Source organism: Sinohyriopsis cumingii, unplaced genomic scaffold (genome assembly GCF_028554795.1).
Source record: "Sinohyriopsis cumingii isolate HCF-2022 unplaced genomic scaffold, ASM2855479v2 utg002914l, whole genome shotgun sequence".
NCBI lineage: Eukaryota > Metazoa > Mollusca > Bivalvia > Unionida > Unionidae > Sinohyriopsis > Sinohyriopsis cumingii.
In genome coordinates, this window is record NW_028316335.1 from 56,867 (window position 1) to 73,589 (window position 16,723).

Below are 16,723 nucleotides of genomic sequence, written 5' to 3' on the forward strand. Positions count from 1 at the left end.
GATTTTTATAACTTTAAAAAAAATGGAACTGATATTCACTTATCTGATGTAATACTTACCGAAGTGATGAATACAACGAATGTTCGTACGAGTTTTTTCCCTTGCCTAACAATCCATTGATATGAACATGCTTGCTCACTAAGGGACCGACCATGTATTTGTTTCTGTTTATTGGGTGGGTAGGTGGGTAATGTTGAGTTTTCTCCCAGCCAGGAGAATTGTTTTAATTTACCTGAAGATATATATTTCTTCTTTGAAAGAATATCATGCACTAGGTTCTTTATGTGCACATCAGTTAGAGCTAGGATGGTTCGACGGTTAGAATTTTTTTCTGTCTGAAAAAGACATATATTGAATCGTGAATATCAGACAAAAGTTGTGTGTGGTTTAGGCCAGGTAGCTATAGATCACTCCCTACATAAATAGTGTACTCATCAAAATACACCGGACGAGGTGGCCGAGTGGTTAAGGCGATGGACTGCTAATCCATTGGGGTCTCCCCGCGTGGGTTCGAATCCCATCTTCGTCGATATACATTTTATCTGATGTGTAGAACTTTTAGTTATGACTACAAACCGTATTCATCAATATTGTAATGTGATATCGTCACGTCAGAAAGAAAACACGCCTAATGATGTCTCCATGATTTTTTTTGGTGGTTTGTGTCTTGAATGGACTGGACGTTTTGTGCATGTTTGTTGACAGGTTTGTGTATTGACCTGTTCCGGCTGCATCTTTATAATCGAGTTGTACTTTTTGTGCGTGTGGAACATTTTATCTCCCACAGGAGAAAAAAAAAACAACAACATTTCTTGGCATTGAAATAAAGTCCCAGTAGTGCTAACATGCATGCGGGAAGTGTAGCCAAATATCAATGCCGCGAATCGGCCGATTAGCAGAAACATTTAGGGTTGCGAGCAAGGCAAAAGGGATCAAGTTAAGGTTTGGGAGGGTAAGGGGTGAGTTGTTTCCAAAATTCCAAACGGCACCAAAGCACACGCGTATGTGTCTGTTTACTAGAAGTGTGTGTAATACCCATTAAAACGATGGTCAAATTTTAAGTAACAGGAGACTGTACGTTTGTATACTCGGATAGTCTTGGACAACAATCTACAATTGCGGTTAATGTTAAGAAGGTCAAAGAAACTGATGTTATCAGAAGTGTAGAAGAAATGACGGGGAAAATGTTCGTTTATGTAGCTGTCCTTTCACCTGTTCATACTTTAAGTACCTGTGTACCAAACTGATTAAAATCAGATCTCCGCTGTTACCAAATGAAGATCTGACAGCGATCGCTTAGAAGGCATATTCTGGTACCTATGCTATTACCATAATTGCTAATTTTATCAACCAGTCAGATGAGGTCTAATATCTTTGCGTTTTGAGAAAGAGCACCGTGGGTGAAAAGGATGAATGTGTATCGAACGATTTGATTCACTTTCAGATTTTTTGAAAGTTGCATTTCCATTGGCTAATGTAATGGTCACCTGAATGTCATTCTTCAGTGGTCGTCGTCACATCTTCACGTAGGACAGCGGAGATCTGATTTTATCAGATTGGTGTCTATGTTGACCGGGGTATAGATATTCCTCTTCATATTCTTTCTAATTTCTACTTATTTCTTCTTCTAAAAGGTACACAGGTACATCAAGTATGAACATGTGAACGTAATACCTTCCAGATGTATAGCGCACAAGCAATGGACTCTCTCCAGTTCACTTATATTCTGAGGGCTAGGGTTAAATTAAGTTTCACAATAATACAACGTTCATGGAATCGCGGTAGTTTCATGGAAAATATAATTTGTGAGCCGACTAATTCCATACCTGTGTACTCCAATATTAATAAAACCAATAACGTACTTGCAAGTTTATCTTTAACCTCTTTAAGTTTTGTATATAATCTGCTATACTTAGACACGTTAACACCAAAATGTCTACATAACTGCTGTTTCTGGAGCACTCTCAAAATCCAAGAACCATTTTCACTTGTTTCGTTTGTAGTCAGACGACTTTTCGGTGAACACAACGATCTTAGGTTTCTAGAAGTTATATCCAAATGCCGACTTTATGGAGTGCACGTTGCATATAAAACAGTATCTGATCCACTAATACCGTGTGCAACAATTGTGGAGACCAATACGAGTTATAGCACTACCTTGGTAGGTGGTTACAATAGCTGCAATTGATCAGCATAACAAACACATACGTATCGATGATATTGCTATTCGAGAGCTTCATAATTACAGTTGATAGCAATATTTACGATCTTTGGAGATCAAGAGAGAATGGTACTATGCGAACTATGGCAGTGCAGGATGGATTATATCTTAAATTCCTCCAAATTATATATTGGTATGCAAAATATTTTGTTATGCATGTACATCATTATGAGATCGATCCTAAAATAACTACATGCAACGAAGAAATTAGGCACTTACTTAAATTAGATAATGTTTGTAATGATGAATAGGTATGTAGAGTGAAATCTATTATTATTGAGGGAAAGAGTAAAATATTTTAGTGAACAACTCACTTAGTGGATAATGCAAAATATAAAAGTAAGAATTCTCGCTCCTATACAGTACGAAGAGAAAGAAAGAAAGTTTCCAAGAATTGTATAGATGTCAAGACAAAATGATTCTATTTTCTGTAAAATTTACCGCTAAAGATTCATTTGATATCAATACATAGGAAGAACTCGAACAACAATGAAGTGACTAAGAAATAAAATTGTTTTGAGGTGTTATACCGAGATTTTAATCCAGTTTGGTGATTGAAAGTGACGCAAATAGCAAATACTTTCCAAATCCTGAAAAATATCAACAAAAGCGAAATGTTATTAATGAATCCATTGATGACTTTGGCTCACTTGTTTCAAATGAAAATCAAATATTAAAATGCATTTATAAGTTTTATTGTATTTTGTAATTATCGAACACAGTTGATGAGAGTTGTAAAGAATCAGTTTTAATCTTGGTAAATTCATCCGTACCTGCTGATGATACGTATTTGAGTAGGGTCATACAAGGGTTGATAAAATACATGCAGCTATAAATATAATGTCTAAAATTAGATATTTTGGTCTGGTTAAATCGATAAAGTAGTTGTATTTTACAACGTTTTAAATTATGAATATGATAACCTGTTAGAGATTTTTTCTTCTTCAGATCGTTAACAAGGAATCAATTACGTCATGGACAGTGAGATTTGATACAATATCATTTTTTACAACACCAAGAGCGACTAAAGAAGCTGGAAATATTGGCGACCTATGAGACTATTTAATGTAGATGATACTATTTTGACGAGGGTTATGGCTCATGGTTTGAAATGGGTATTACCCAAAATTATGCCTCTAATTCAGACATGCTCTATAATTTGAAGGGATATTGCTGATACAGCATTCACTGTAGGAGATGTCATTGCTATGACCTAGAGGGACAACATCGAGGGATATACCTTAAAAATTGATAAAAGCAACGTTTTTGACAGAGTCAAAAGTTTGTCTCATTCACATAAATTTTGGATTTGGTCAAATTTTTATTCAGCCGATATTAAAGACAGTGTTAAATGCAGTGTGCATCTAACACCATTCTTTCCGATTAAAACTTCTCTCTGATAAGGCTGTTCTCTATCGGTAATGCTATATATAATACCAGTTGAACGTTAAGGGTGATACTAGAGTGGCAAATGTATTTTTTCTAGTGAGTAAATGTTTCCAAAACAAAATACCCTACTCCAAAAGGAAACAGCGGCTGGTTTACGGACAATCAAGCTACTTAAAAGCGAGTAAAACATTTGTGCTATACATGAACAGAAGTCATACAATTTAGTATCACCTCTGTGTAATAAGTTTTAATTTTAGACAAAGTGTTATTCTAACTGAGCTCCAGCACTAGTTCCCAAAATTAAGATAACGTGATCACAATGTTGAAATTGGAGCTGTCTGCAGAATTCAACAGAGACTGCCTGATGAATTAAATAAAAGTTCCGTTTGTTTTCTTTATTCCCTTTTGAACCAGATCCTTTACAATATAAACCAAGTACAATAAATGATTGATTAATAGATTCTTTCTTTGCTAATGTCATGGTTGTACCATCGGCATGTTGAAAGACTTTACTTGTACTGCTAGACAATAGAAATAGAGCAACATTGACATAATAATTTATAATTATAGCGAGCCCTAAATGTTCCGCTTCAAATAAATATAGTATAGTTAGTATAGGGCAACTTTGGAGGACTGAATGTTTAATTGAAAAGGCTTTCATTAAATGCATTTAACACTGTTTCTAATTTCAATATAAAATATTTGTATCCATTAACTAAAACTGTCACCAAACCCGAATTGTCGTAAAAGAGATACCAGTATGAATGGTTGACTCTGTGAAAAGCTTTTTCTTGATCAGTTTCATCACCTCTTTCTTCACCATCTGCACCCTGTATTACTTCATCAACCTCGTGTTCATCATCTTCTACAACTTGAATCCCCAATCTATCTTCCTTTGTGGCAACGTCAGCAATTCGGTAATTAATTTCTTCAATTTAATCATTTAGCATGTAACATCTTTAGGCAGTTGTATTTCTTAAGTCATATTTCCCACATGAACACAAATAAAGAAAATTTCCACAATTGTCAGAGCTTGGCCTTTTGTACTTCCTAGGAACATGACGCTGTTTCCAACACTTGTGGCACACGAAATCTGTGCAATCTGTCATCATGCGACCCGGGTCAAGACAAAAAGAGCGCACCTTTACTTGATTATCATGCAATAACTTAACGAACTAATGGTCACTTACAGTTTGATGCTTCCGACTGTAGGGCTAAGATTTTATCTCTTTTGGAAAACTGTATTTTACATAATATTACAAATCTATGTTCTTAACCTAAGTAATAGAAAAGATGTAAAACCAGCAAGTATTGTAAAATGTAACAAATAATTTCTCTAGAATACGAAATAAAACATGAAATAACAAATAATAAATATTTAAAAAATAACAAACAATCAAAATTAAATATCCAAAACAAAAATGCGTCACGTCTGTCACACGATTTCTAGGGTAGTATCTATCCTGAATGGGAGATAGGAATTCCACTCCGTATTCTCTTATCTTGATACCTATCTCTTCGTCGGAAACGTGTGCAGGTAGGCGACGTATTTATACAATAATAGTGTCAGAATATGAGGAAGTACAGTCATAGTTATCACTGCCAATTCCACTTTAGATTATACTCTTTATTTGGCAACGTAACCTCATACAAATTTGAAACTTTCGGCACAACTACATAGAAAGACATTTTGTTTTTTCGTTGACTGATTGGATCGTGAAAGTTGTTATGTCCTAAGCATAGGTAGGGCGTATTTCTAAAGCTAGTCACATGATCACATCTATTCATTCCGCGCTGACGTAGATTTCTTGTGACCAGAGATTCATACTCCAAAACACTCTTCAGTCAGTTTGTCTTTCGATGTCAATGCGTCTCACAAATAACTGAATGTCCAATTTGCCGTAATTATAGACAGGGTAGCTTGAATCGAACAACACATTGCAGATAGCTCTCGATCGGATTATGCAAAGTCACATATTGTTTCATTGAGAAAGACACATTTCCTTGTTTAAAATAATCCGATATCGAGTAGTAGAAAATAATTGATACATCTTATTTATGACAATGATATATGGGCGTGTTTGGGATTTAAGGCAGTCATAAAGTCTAGTACACCCCGGTAAAACATTTTATGGAAACAACAACACTAACCTCTTAGCTGCATTAGTTGACTACCTAATCAATTGTTTATAATGAACGTTCTAGTTCCATTAGTTGCCTCCCTTGGTTCGACAAAAGAAAAACGATTGACCCCCTCCTGCAACAATTGAATAAATGGCGAATCCGAAAGGAGGATTGCGTTTTACTAAGGAGCATATATCAGATGGGACTTTCACAACCAAATGTGCCATTCTTCTTAATTTATTATTATTATTATTATTATTATTATTATTATTATTAGTATTAGTATTATTATTCTTATACCCTTGATAACTGTTTATCTACTGTTCTAAATATGAAGTTGAAAGGGACTTATTTTTCATGTCCTTAAATAAGCAGCACTTAAATGTCCTCCATATGTTTCACAGACAAATGTTTTTGTGCATGGGAACACATTAGATATAATGTCAACATGAATATCGATGTTTCTGGCTGTATTTGAACAACCTCTCATTTTAAATTCTGATAATTCATGTGGTTGGAAAATATTCATGTTCACATAACTTATAAAGGCAGGAATTGTTTGTGTTTAGGACGTTGTTTGTGAATCAAATCCTGAGATCAAAGCGAAAAATACAGAAAACTTACAATTGTATAATAGAAAGTATACCTTTAGAATGACACAAAAGAATCAAACCCCACCGTGACCAATTGAAGAAATACTATGTATCCCAAAATTGATAGCAAATTGTATGACCTCTATTCATATACACCACAATTATTTTACAGGCTCATCTAAAGTTTAATTTTCGAGAACCAGCCTCCGTTTCCTTCCGGAGCAGGATATCAAGTTTGGAAACATGTAATCACTGGAAATGTGTAAATTTGCCTTTTAAGAGCACATATTGTACGGATTAACGAAAAATTGAAACAAAATAAATTCCATTTTTAATATGGCAATGTCATGTCAGAGGTCAAAACTTTTCGGCACTTTTGGGTGGGATCGCAGGGGTGGTTCAGTATGTATTTTTCACAGGGAGCGCAAAGAAGACCGCAAGCTGACTGTGGGATTTAGCAGCTAGTGAGGGCCAGGGAGACAAACACTCATTTTTGTCTGGGGGTGGGGAAGGGTGATGCCGGCGGTGGGGTGGGAAACACGGGGAGGCTTGTCCACCTGATCACTGTCGAACGTTCCAATGCTATATCATTACATGCCACATTGTTTTTCTTTTGCTTGTATCATGTCCTTGACAAATTGTTTTCTGTACCTTTAAATTCTCTACAATAATTGATACAGTGCCAAAGAAAAGAACTTAATATTTTACATGCATGTATCAACTTCTATATAGGATCTCAACAAAATACATGGCTTAAGGGTGAAAGTAATGTTACCTTGACCTTTTGTTATATTTCACTTTAGCTGCATGTACATTTGACATTTTATTATTGCTAGAACGGTGTAGAAGGTCCAAATTCGCACCAAAAAAGCCGTCATTGAAGCGTGAAAAATAAATTACATTGACCCACATTTTATATATGAAATCGGATACATATTTACTGAATGTGCCTTTTATTTATATTTTTGTGCCTGAAGATAAATGATAATTTGATGTTATGAATTTAAAATTAAAAACAAAAAACAAAAACCAAATAAAAGTGATTAGCAGAGCGTGGTTTCGATCCACGGACCTCTGGGTTATGGGCCCAGCACGCTTCCACTGCGCCACTCTGCTGTTAGTTGTTATTGTTGTTGTTATAGGGTTTAACGCCATTTTTCAGCACAAGATAGGCTATACATGGCGGCCAGTATTAATGGTGGAGGAAGAACCCGGGAAAACCCCGGAAAGAACCACCGACCCACGAGAAGCTACCGGCAAGCTTTCTCACATGTCCACATTGGCCGAGCCCGAGACTCGAACCCACGCAGACAGAGGTGAGATGGCAGTGATCCGTGACGGAGAGCGCTTTAGACCACTCGGCCACTCGGCTCTGCTGTTAGAAAACATTGATTTTTATAACTTTAAAAAAAATGGAACTGATATTCACTTATCTGATGTAATACTTACCGAAGTGATGAATACAACGAATGTTCGTACGAGTTTTTTCCCTTGCCTAACAATCCATTGATATGAACATGCTTGCTCACTAAGGGACCGACCATGTATTTGTTTCTGTTTATTGGGTGGGTAGGTGGGTAATGTTGAGTTTTCTCCCAGCCAGGAGAATTGTTTTAATTTACCTGAAGATATATATTTCTTCTTTGAAAGAATATCATGCACTAGGTTCTTTATGTGCACATCAGTTAGAGCTAGGATGGTTCGACGGTTAGAATTTTTTTCTGTCTGAAAAAGACATATATTGAATCGTGAATATCAGACAAAAGTTGTGTGTGGTTTAGGCCAGGTAGCTATAGATCACTCCCTACATAAATAGTGTACTCATCAAAATACACCGGACGAGGTGGCCGAGTGGTTAAGGCGATGGACTGCTAATCCATTGGGGTCTCCCCGCGTGGGTTCGAATCCCATCTTCGTCGATATACATTTTATCTGATGTGTAGAACTTTTAGTTATGACTACAAACCGTATTCATCAATATTGTAATGTGATATCGTCACGTCAGAAAGAAAACACGCCTAATGATGTCTCCATGATTTTTTTTGGTGGTTTGTGTCTTGAATGGACTGACGTTTTGTGCATGTTTGTGACAGGTTTGTGTATTGACCTGTTCCGGCTGCATCTTTATAATCGAGTTGTACTTTTTGTGCGTGTGGAACATTTTATCTCCCACAGGAGAAAAAAAAAACAACAACATTTCTTGGCATTGAAATAAAGTCCCAGTAGTGCTAACATGCATGCGGGAAGTGTAGCCAAATATCAATGCCGCGAATCGGCCGATTAGCAGAAACATTTAGGGTTGCGAGCAAGGCAAAAGGGATCAAGTTAAGGTTTGGGAGGGTAAGGGGTGAGTTGTTTCCAAAATTCCAAAACGGCACCAAAGCACACGCGTATGTGTCTGTTTACTAGAAGTGTGTGTAATACCCATTAAAACGATGGTCAAATTTTAAGTAACAGGAGACTGTACGTTTGTATACTCGGATAGTCTTGGACAACAATCTACAATTGCGGTTAATGTTAAGAAGGTCAAAGAAACTGATGTTATCAGAAGTGTAGAAGAAATGACGGGGAAAATGTTCGTTTATGTAGCTGTCCTTTCACCTGTTCATACTTTAAGTACCTGTGTACCAAACTGATTAAAATCAGATCTCCGCTGTTACCAAATGAAGATCTGACAGCGATCGCTTAGAAGGCATATTCTGGTACCTATGCTATTACCATAATTGCTAATTTTATCAACCAGTCAGATGAGGTCTAATATCTTTGCGTTTTGAGAAAGAGCACCGTGGGTGAAAAGGATGAATGTGTATCGAACGATTTGATTCACTTTCAGATTTTTTGAAAGTTGCATTTCCATTGGCTAATGTAATGGTCACCTGAATGTCATTCTTCAGTGGTCGTCGTCACATCTTCACGTAGGACAGCGGAGATCTGATTTTATCAGATTGGTGTCTATGTTGACCGGGGTATAGATATTCCTCTTCATATTCTTTCTAATTTCTACTTATTTCTTCTTCTAAAAGGTACACAGGTACATCAAGTATGAACATGTGAACGTAATACCTTCCAGATGTATAGCGCACAAGCAATGGACTCTCTCCAGTTCACTTATATTCTGAGGGCTAGGGTTAAATTAAGTTTCACAATAATACAACGTTCATGGAATCGCGGTAGTTTCATGGAAAATATAATTTGTGAGCCGACTAATTCCATACCTGTGTACTCCAATATTAATAAAACCAATAACGTACTTGCAAGTTTATCTTTAACCTCTTTAAGTTTTGTATATAATCTGCTATACTTAGACACGTTAACACCAAAATGTCTACATAACTGCTGTTTCTGGAGCACTCTCAAAATCCAAGAACCATTTTCACTTGTTTCGTTTGTAGTCAGACGACTTTTCGGTGAACACAACGATCTTAGGTTTCTAGAAGTTATATCCAAATGCCGACTTTATGGAGTGCACGTTGCATATAAAACAGTATCTGATCCACTAATACCGTGTGCAACAATTGTGGAGACCAATACGAGTTATAGCACTACCTTGGTAGGTGGTTACAATAGCTGCAATTGATCAGCATAACAAACACATACGTATCGATGATATTGCTATTCGAGAGCTTCATAATTACAGTTGATAGCAATATTTACGATCTTTGGAGATCAAGAGAGAATGGTACTATGCGAACTATGGCAGTGCAGGATGGATTATATCTTAAATTCCTCCAAATTATATATTGGTATGCAAAATATTTTGTTATGCATGTACATCATTATGAGATCGATCCTAAAATAACTACATGCAACGAAGAAATTAGGCACTTACTTAAATTAGATAATGTTTGTAATGATGAATAGGTATGTAGAGTGAAATCTATTATTATTGAGGGAAAGAGTAAAATATTTTAGTGAACAACTCACTTAGTGGATAATGCAAAATATAAAAGTAAGAATTCTCGCTCCTATACAGTACGAAGAGAAAGAAAGAAAGTTTCCAAGAATTGTATAGATGTCAAGACAAAATGATTCTATTTTCTGTAAAATTTACCGCTAAAGATTCATTTGATATCAATACATAGGAAGAACTCGAACAACAATGAAGTGACTAAGAAATAAAATTGTTTTGAGGTGTTATACCGAGATTTTAATCCAGTTTGGTGATTGAAAGTGACGCAAATAGCAAATACTTTCCAAATCCTGAAAAATATCAACAAAAGCGAAATGTTATTAATGAATCCATTGATGACTTTGGCTCACTTGTTTCAAATGAAAATCAAATATTAAAATGCATTTATAAGTTTTATTGTATTTTGTAATTATCGAACACAGTTGATGAGAGTTGTAAAGAATCAGTTTTAATCTTGGTAAATTCATCCGTACCTGCTGATGATACGTATTTGAGTAGGGTCATACAAGGGTTGATAAAATACATGCAGCTATAAATATAATGTCTAAAATTAGATATTTTGGTCTGGTTAAATCGATAAAGTAGTTGTATTTTACAACGTTTTAAATTATGAATATGATAACCTGTTAGAGATTTTTTCTTCTTCAGATCGTTAACAAGGAATCAATTACGTCATGGACAGTGAGATTTGATACAATATCATTTTTTACAACACCAAGAGCGACTAAAGAAGCTGGAAATATTGGCGACCTATGAGACTATTTAATGTAGATGATACTATTTTGACGAGGGTTATGGCTCATGGTTTGAAATGGGTATTACCCAAAATTATGCCTCTAATTCAGACATGCTCTATAATTTGAAGGGATATTGCTGATACAACATTCACTGTAGGAGATGTCATTGCTATGACCTAGAGGGACAACATCGAGGGATATACCTTAAAAATTGATAAAAGCAACGTTTTTGACAGAGTCAAAAGTTTGTCTCATTCACATAAATTTTGGATTTGGTCAAATTTTTATTCAGCCGATATTAAAGACAGTGTTAAATGCAGTGTGCATCTAACACCATTCTTTCCGATTAAAACTTCTCTCTGATAAGGCTGTTCTCTATCGGTAATGCTATATATAATACCAGTTGAACGTTAAGGGTGATACTAGAGTGGCAAATGTATTTTTTCTAGTGAGTAAATGTTTCCAAAACAAAATACCCTACTCCAAAAGGAAACAGCGGCTGGTTTACGGACAATCAAGCTACTTAAAAGCGAGTAAAACATTTGTGCTATACATGAACAGAAGTCATACAATTTAGTATCACCTCTGTGTAATAAGTTTTAATTTTAGACAAAGTGTTATTCTAACTGAGCTCCAGCACTAGTTCCCAAAATTAAGATAACGTGATCACAATGTTGAAATTGGAGCTGTCTGCAGAATTCAACAGAGACTGCCTGATGAATTAAATAAAAGTTCCGTTTGTTTTCTTTATTCCCTTTTGAACCAGATCCTTTACAATATAAACCAAGTACAATAAATGATTGATTAATAGATTCTTTCTTTGCTAATGTCATGGTTGTACCATCGGCATGTTGAAAGACTTTACTTGTACTGCTAGACAATAGAAATAGAGCAACATTGACATAATAATTTATAATTATAGCGAGCCCTAAATGTTCCGCTTCAAATAAATATAGTATAGTTAGTATAGGGCAACTTTGGAGGACTGAATGTTTAATTGAAAAGGCTTTCATTAAATGCATTTAACACTGTTTCTAATTTCAATATAAAATATTTGTATCCATTAACTAAAACTGTCACCAAACCCGAATTGTCGTAAAAGAGATACCAGTATGAATGGTTGACTCTGTGAAAAGCTTTTTCTTGATCAGTTTCATCACCTCTTTCTTCACCATCTGCACCCTGTATTACTTCATCAACCTCGTGTTCATCATCTTCTACAACTTGAATCCCCAATCTATCTTCCTTTGTGGCAACGTCAGCAATTCGGTAATTAATTTCTTCAATTTAATCATTTAGCATGTAACATCTTTAGGCAGTTGTATTTCTTAAGTCATATTTCCCACATGAACACAAATAAAGAAAATTTCCACAATTGTCAGAGCTTGGCCTTTTGTACTTCCTAGGAACATGACGCTGTTTCCAACACTTGTGGCACACGAAATCTGTGCAATCTGTCATCATGCGACCCGGGTCAAGACAAAAAGAGCGCACCTTTACTTGATTATCATGCAATAACTTAACGAACTAATGGTCACTTACAGTTTGATGCTTCCGACTGTAGGGCTAAGATTTTATCTCTTTTGGAAAACTGTATTTTACATAATATTACAAATCTATGTTCTTAACCTAAGTAATAGAAAAGATGTAAAACCAGCAAGTATTGTAAAATGTAACAAATAATTTCTCTAGAATACGAAATAAAACATGAAATAACAAATAATAAATATTTAAAAAATAACAAACAATCAAAATTAAATATCCAAAACAAAAATGCGTCACGTCTGTCACACGATTTCTAGGGTAGTATCTATCCTGAATGGGAGATAGGAATTCCACTCCGTATTCTCTTATCTTGATACCTATCTCTTCGTCGGAAACGTGTGCAGGTAGGCGACGTATTTATACAATAATAGTGTCAGAATATGAGGAAGTACAGTCATAGTTATCACTGCCAATTCCACTTTAGATTATACTCTTTATTTGGCAACGTAACCTCATACAAATTTGAAACTTTCGGCACAACTACATAGAAAGACATTTTGTTTTTTCGTTGACTGATTGGATCGTGAAAGTTGTTATGTCCTAAGCATAGGTAGGGCGTATTTCTAAAGCTAGTCACATGATCACATCTATTCATTCCGCGCTGACGTAGATTTCTTGTGACCAGAGATTCATACTCCAAAACTCTCTTCAGTCAGTTTGTCTTTCGATGTCAATGCGTCTCACAAATAACTGAATGTCCAATTTGCCGTAATTATAGACAGGGTAGCTTGAATCGAACAACACATTGCAGATAGCTCTCGATCGGATTATGCAAAGTCACATATTGTTTCATTGAGAAAGACACATTTCCTTGTTTAAAATAATCCGATATCGAGTAGTAGAAAATAATTGATACATCTTATTTATGACAATGATATATGGGCGTGTTTGGGATTTAAGGCAGTCATAAAGTCTAGTACACCCCGGTAAAACATTTTATGGAAACAACAACACTAACCTCTTAGCTGCATTAGTTGACTACCTAATCAATTGTTTATAATGAACGTTCTAGTTCCATTAGTTGCCTCCCTTGGTTCGACAAAAGAAAAACGATTGACCCCCTCCTGCAACAATTGAATAAATGGCGAATCCGAAAGGAGGATTGCGTTTTACTAAGGAGCATATATCAGATGGGACTTTCACAACCAAATGTGCCATTCTTCTTAATTTATTATTATTATTATTATTATTATTATTATTAGTATTAGTATTATTATTCTTATACCCTTGATAACTGTTTATCTACTGTTCTAAATATGAAGTTGAAAGGGACTTATTTTTCATGTCCTTAAATAAGCAGCACTTAAATGTCCTCCATATGTTTCACAGACAAATGTTTTTGTGCATGGGAACACATTAGATATAATGTCAACATGAATATCGATGTTTCTGGCTGTATTTGAACAACCTCTCATTTTAAATTCTGATAATTCATGTGGTTGGAAAATATTCATGTTCACATAACTTATAAAGGCAGGAATTGTTTGTGTTTAGGACGTTGTTTGTGAATCAAATCCTGAGATCAAAGCGAAAAATACAGAAAACTTACAATTGTATAATAGAAAGTATACCTTTAGAATGACACAAAAGAATCAAACCCCACCGTGACCAATTGAAGAAATACTATGTATCCCAAAATTGATAGCAAATTGTATGACCTCTATTCATATACACCACAATTATTTTACAGGCTCATCTAAAGTTTAATTTTCGAGAACCAGCCTCCGTTTCCTTCCGGAGCAGGATATCAAGTTTGGAAACATGTAATCACTGGAAATGTGTAAATTTGCCTTTTAAGAGCACATATTGTACGGATTAACGAAAAATTGAAACAAAATAAATTCCATTTTTAATATGGCAATGTCATGTCAGAGGTCAAAACTTTTCGGCACTTTTGGGTGGGATCGCAGGGGTGGTTCAGTATGTATTTTTCACAGGGAGCGCAAAGAAGACCGCAAGCTGACTGTGGGATTTAGCAGCTAGTGAGGGCCAGGGAGACAAACACTCATTTTTGTCTGGGGGTGGGGAAGGGTGATGCCGGCGGTGGGGTGGGAAACACGGGGAGGCTTGTCCACCTGATCACTGTCGAACGTTCCAATGCTATATCATTACATGCCACATTGTTTTTCTTTTGCTTGTATCATGTCCTTGACAAATTGTTTTCTGTACCTTTAAATTCTCTACAATAATTGATACAGTGCCAAAGAAAAGAACTTAATATTTTACATGCATGTATCAACTTCTATATAGGATCTCAACAAAATACATGGCTTAAGGGTGAAAGTAATGTTACCTTGACCTTTTGTTATATTTCACTTTAGCTGCATGTACATTTGACATTTTATTATTGCTAGAACGGTGTAGAAGGTCCAAATTCGCACCAAAAAAGCCGTCATTGAAGCGTGAAAAATAAATTACATTGACCCACATTTTATATATGAAATCGGATACATATTTACTGAATGTGCCTTTTATTTATATTTTTGTGCCTGAAGATAAATGATAATTTGATGTTATGAATTTAAAATTAAAAACAAAAACCAAATAAAAGTGATTAGCAGAGCGTGGTTTCGATCCACGGACCTCTGGGTTATGGGCCCAGCACGCTTCCACTGCGCCACTCTGCTGTTAGTTGTTATTGTTGTTGTTATAGGGTTTAACGCCATTTTTCAGCACAAGATAGGCTATACATGGCGGCCAGTATTAATGGTGGAGGAAGAACCCGGGAAAACCCCGGAAAGAACCACCGACCCACGAGAAGCTACCGGCAAGCTTTCTCACATGTCCACATTGGCCGAGCCCGAGACTCGAACCCACGCAGACAGAGGTGAGATGGCAGTGATCCGTGACGGAGAGCGCTTTAGACCACTCGGCCACTCGGCTCTGCTGTTAGAAAACATTGATTTTTATAACTTTAAAAAAAATGGAACTGATATTCACTTATCTGATGTAATACTTACCGAAGTGATGAATACAACGAATGTTCGTACGAGTTTTTTCCCTTGCCTAACAATCCATTGATATGAACATGCTTGCTCACTAAGGGACCGACCATGTATTTGTTTCTGTTTATTGGGTGGGTAGGTGGGTAATGTTGAGTTTTCTCCCAGCCAGGAGAATTGTTTTAATTTACCTGAAGATATATATTTCTTCTTTGAAAGAATATCATGCACTAGGTTCTTTATGTGCACATCAGTTAGAGCTAGGATGGTTCGACGGTTAGAATTTTTTTCTGTCTGAAAAAGACATATATTGAATCGTGAATATCAGACAAAAGTTGTGTGTGGTTTAGGCCAGGTAGCTATAGATCACTCCCTACATAAATAGTGTACTCATCAAAATACACCGGACGAGGTGGCCGAGTGGTTAAGGCGATGGACTGCTAATCCATTGGGGTCTCCCCGCGTGGGTTCGAATCCCATCTTCGTCGATATACATTTTATCTGATGTGTAGAACTTTTAGTTATGACTACAAACCGTATTCATCAATATTGTAATGTGATATCGTCACGTCAGAAAGAAAACACGCCTAATGATGTCTCCATGATTTTTTTTGGTGGTTTGTGTCTTGAATGGACTGACGTTTTGTGCATGTTTGTGACAGGTTTGTGTATTGACCTGTTCCGGCTGCATCTTTATAATCGAGTTGTACTTTTTGTGCGTGTGGAACATTTTATCTCCCACAGGAGAAAAAAAAAACAACAACATTTCTTGGCATTGAAATAAAGTCCCAGTAGTGCTAACATGCATGCGGGAAGTGTAGCCAAATATCAATGCCGCGAATCGGCCGATTAGCAGAAACATTTAGGGTTGCGAGCAAGGCAAAAGGGATCAAGTTAAGGTTTGGGAGGGTAAGGGGTGAGTTGTTTCCAAAATTCCAAAACGGCACCAAAGCACACGCGTATGTGTCTGTTTACTAGAAGTGTGTGTAATACCCATTAAAACGATGGTCAAATTTTAAGTAACAGGAGACTGTACGTTTGTATACTCGGATAGTCTTGGACAACAATCTACAATTGCGGTTAATGTTAAGAAGGTCAAAGAAACTGATGTTATCAGAAGTGTAGAAGAAATGACGGGGAAAATGTTCGTTTATGTAGCTGTCCTTTCACCTGTTCATACTTTAAGTACCTGTGTACCAAACTGATTAAAATCAGATCTCCGCTGTTACCAAATGAAGATCTGACAGCGATCGCTTAGAAGG

The 16,723-nt window shown here is 36.1% G+C and overlaps 3 non-coding genes across 3 annotated transcripts; all 3 read left to right on the plus strand.

Moving 5' to 3' along the window:
• The first annotated feature begins 447 nt into the window (after window positions 1–447).
• Trnas-gcu (transfer RNA serine (anticodon GCU)) lies at window positions 448–529 on the plus strand. The gene has a single exon. It is a non-coding gene; the product is annotated as a tRNA-Ser (tRNA).
• Window positions 530–8,164: 7,635 nt separating this feature from the next.
• Window positions 8,165–8,246, plus strand: Trnas-gcu (transfer RNA serine (anticodon GCU)). Its single transcript has one exon. It is a non-coding gene; the product is annotated as a tRNA-Ser (tRNA).
• Window positions 8,247–15,867: 7,621 nt separating this feature from the next.
• Trnas-gcu (transfer RNA serine (anticodon GCU)) lies at window positions 15,868–15,949 on the plus strand. The gene has a single exon. It is a non-coding gene; the product is annotated as a tRNA-Ser (tRNA).
• Window positions 15,950–16,723: the final 774 nt, after the last annotated feature.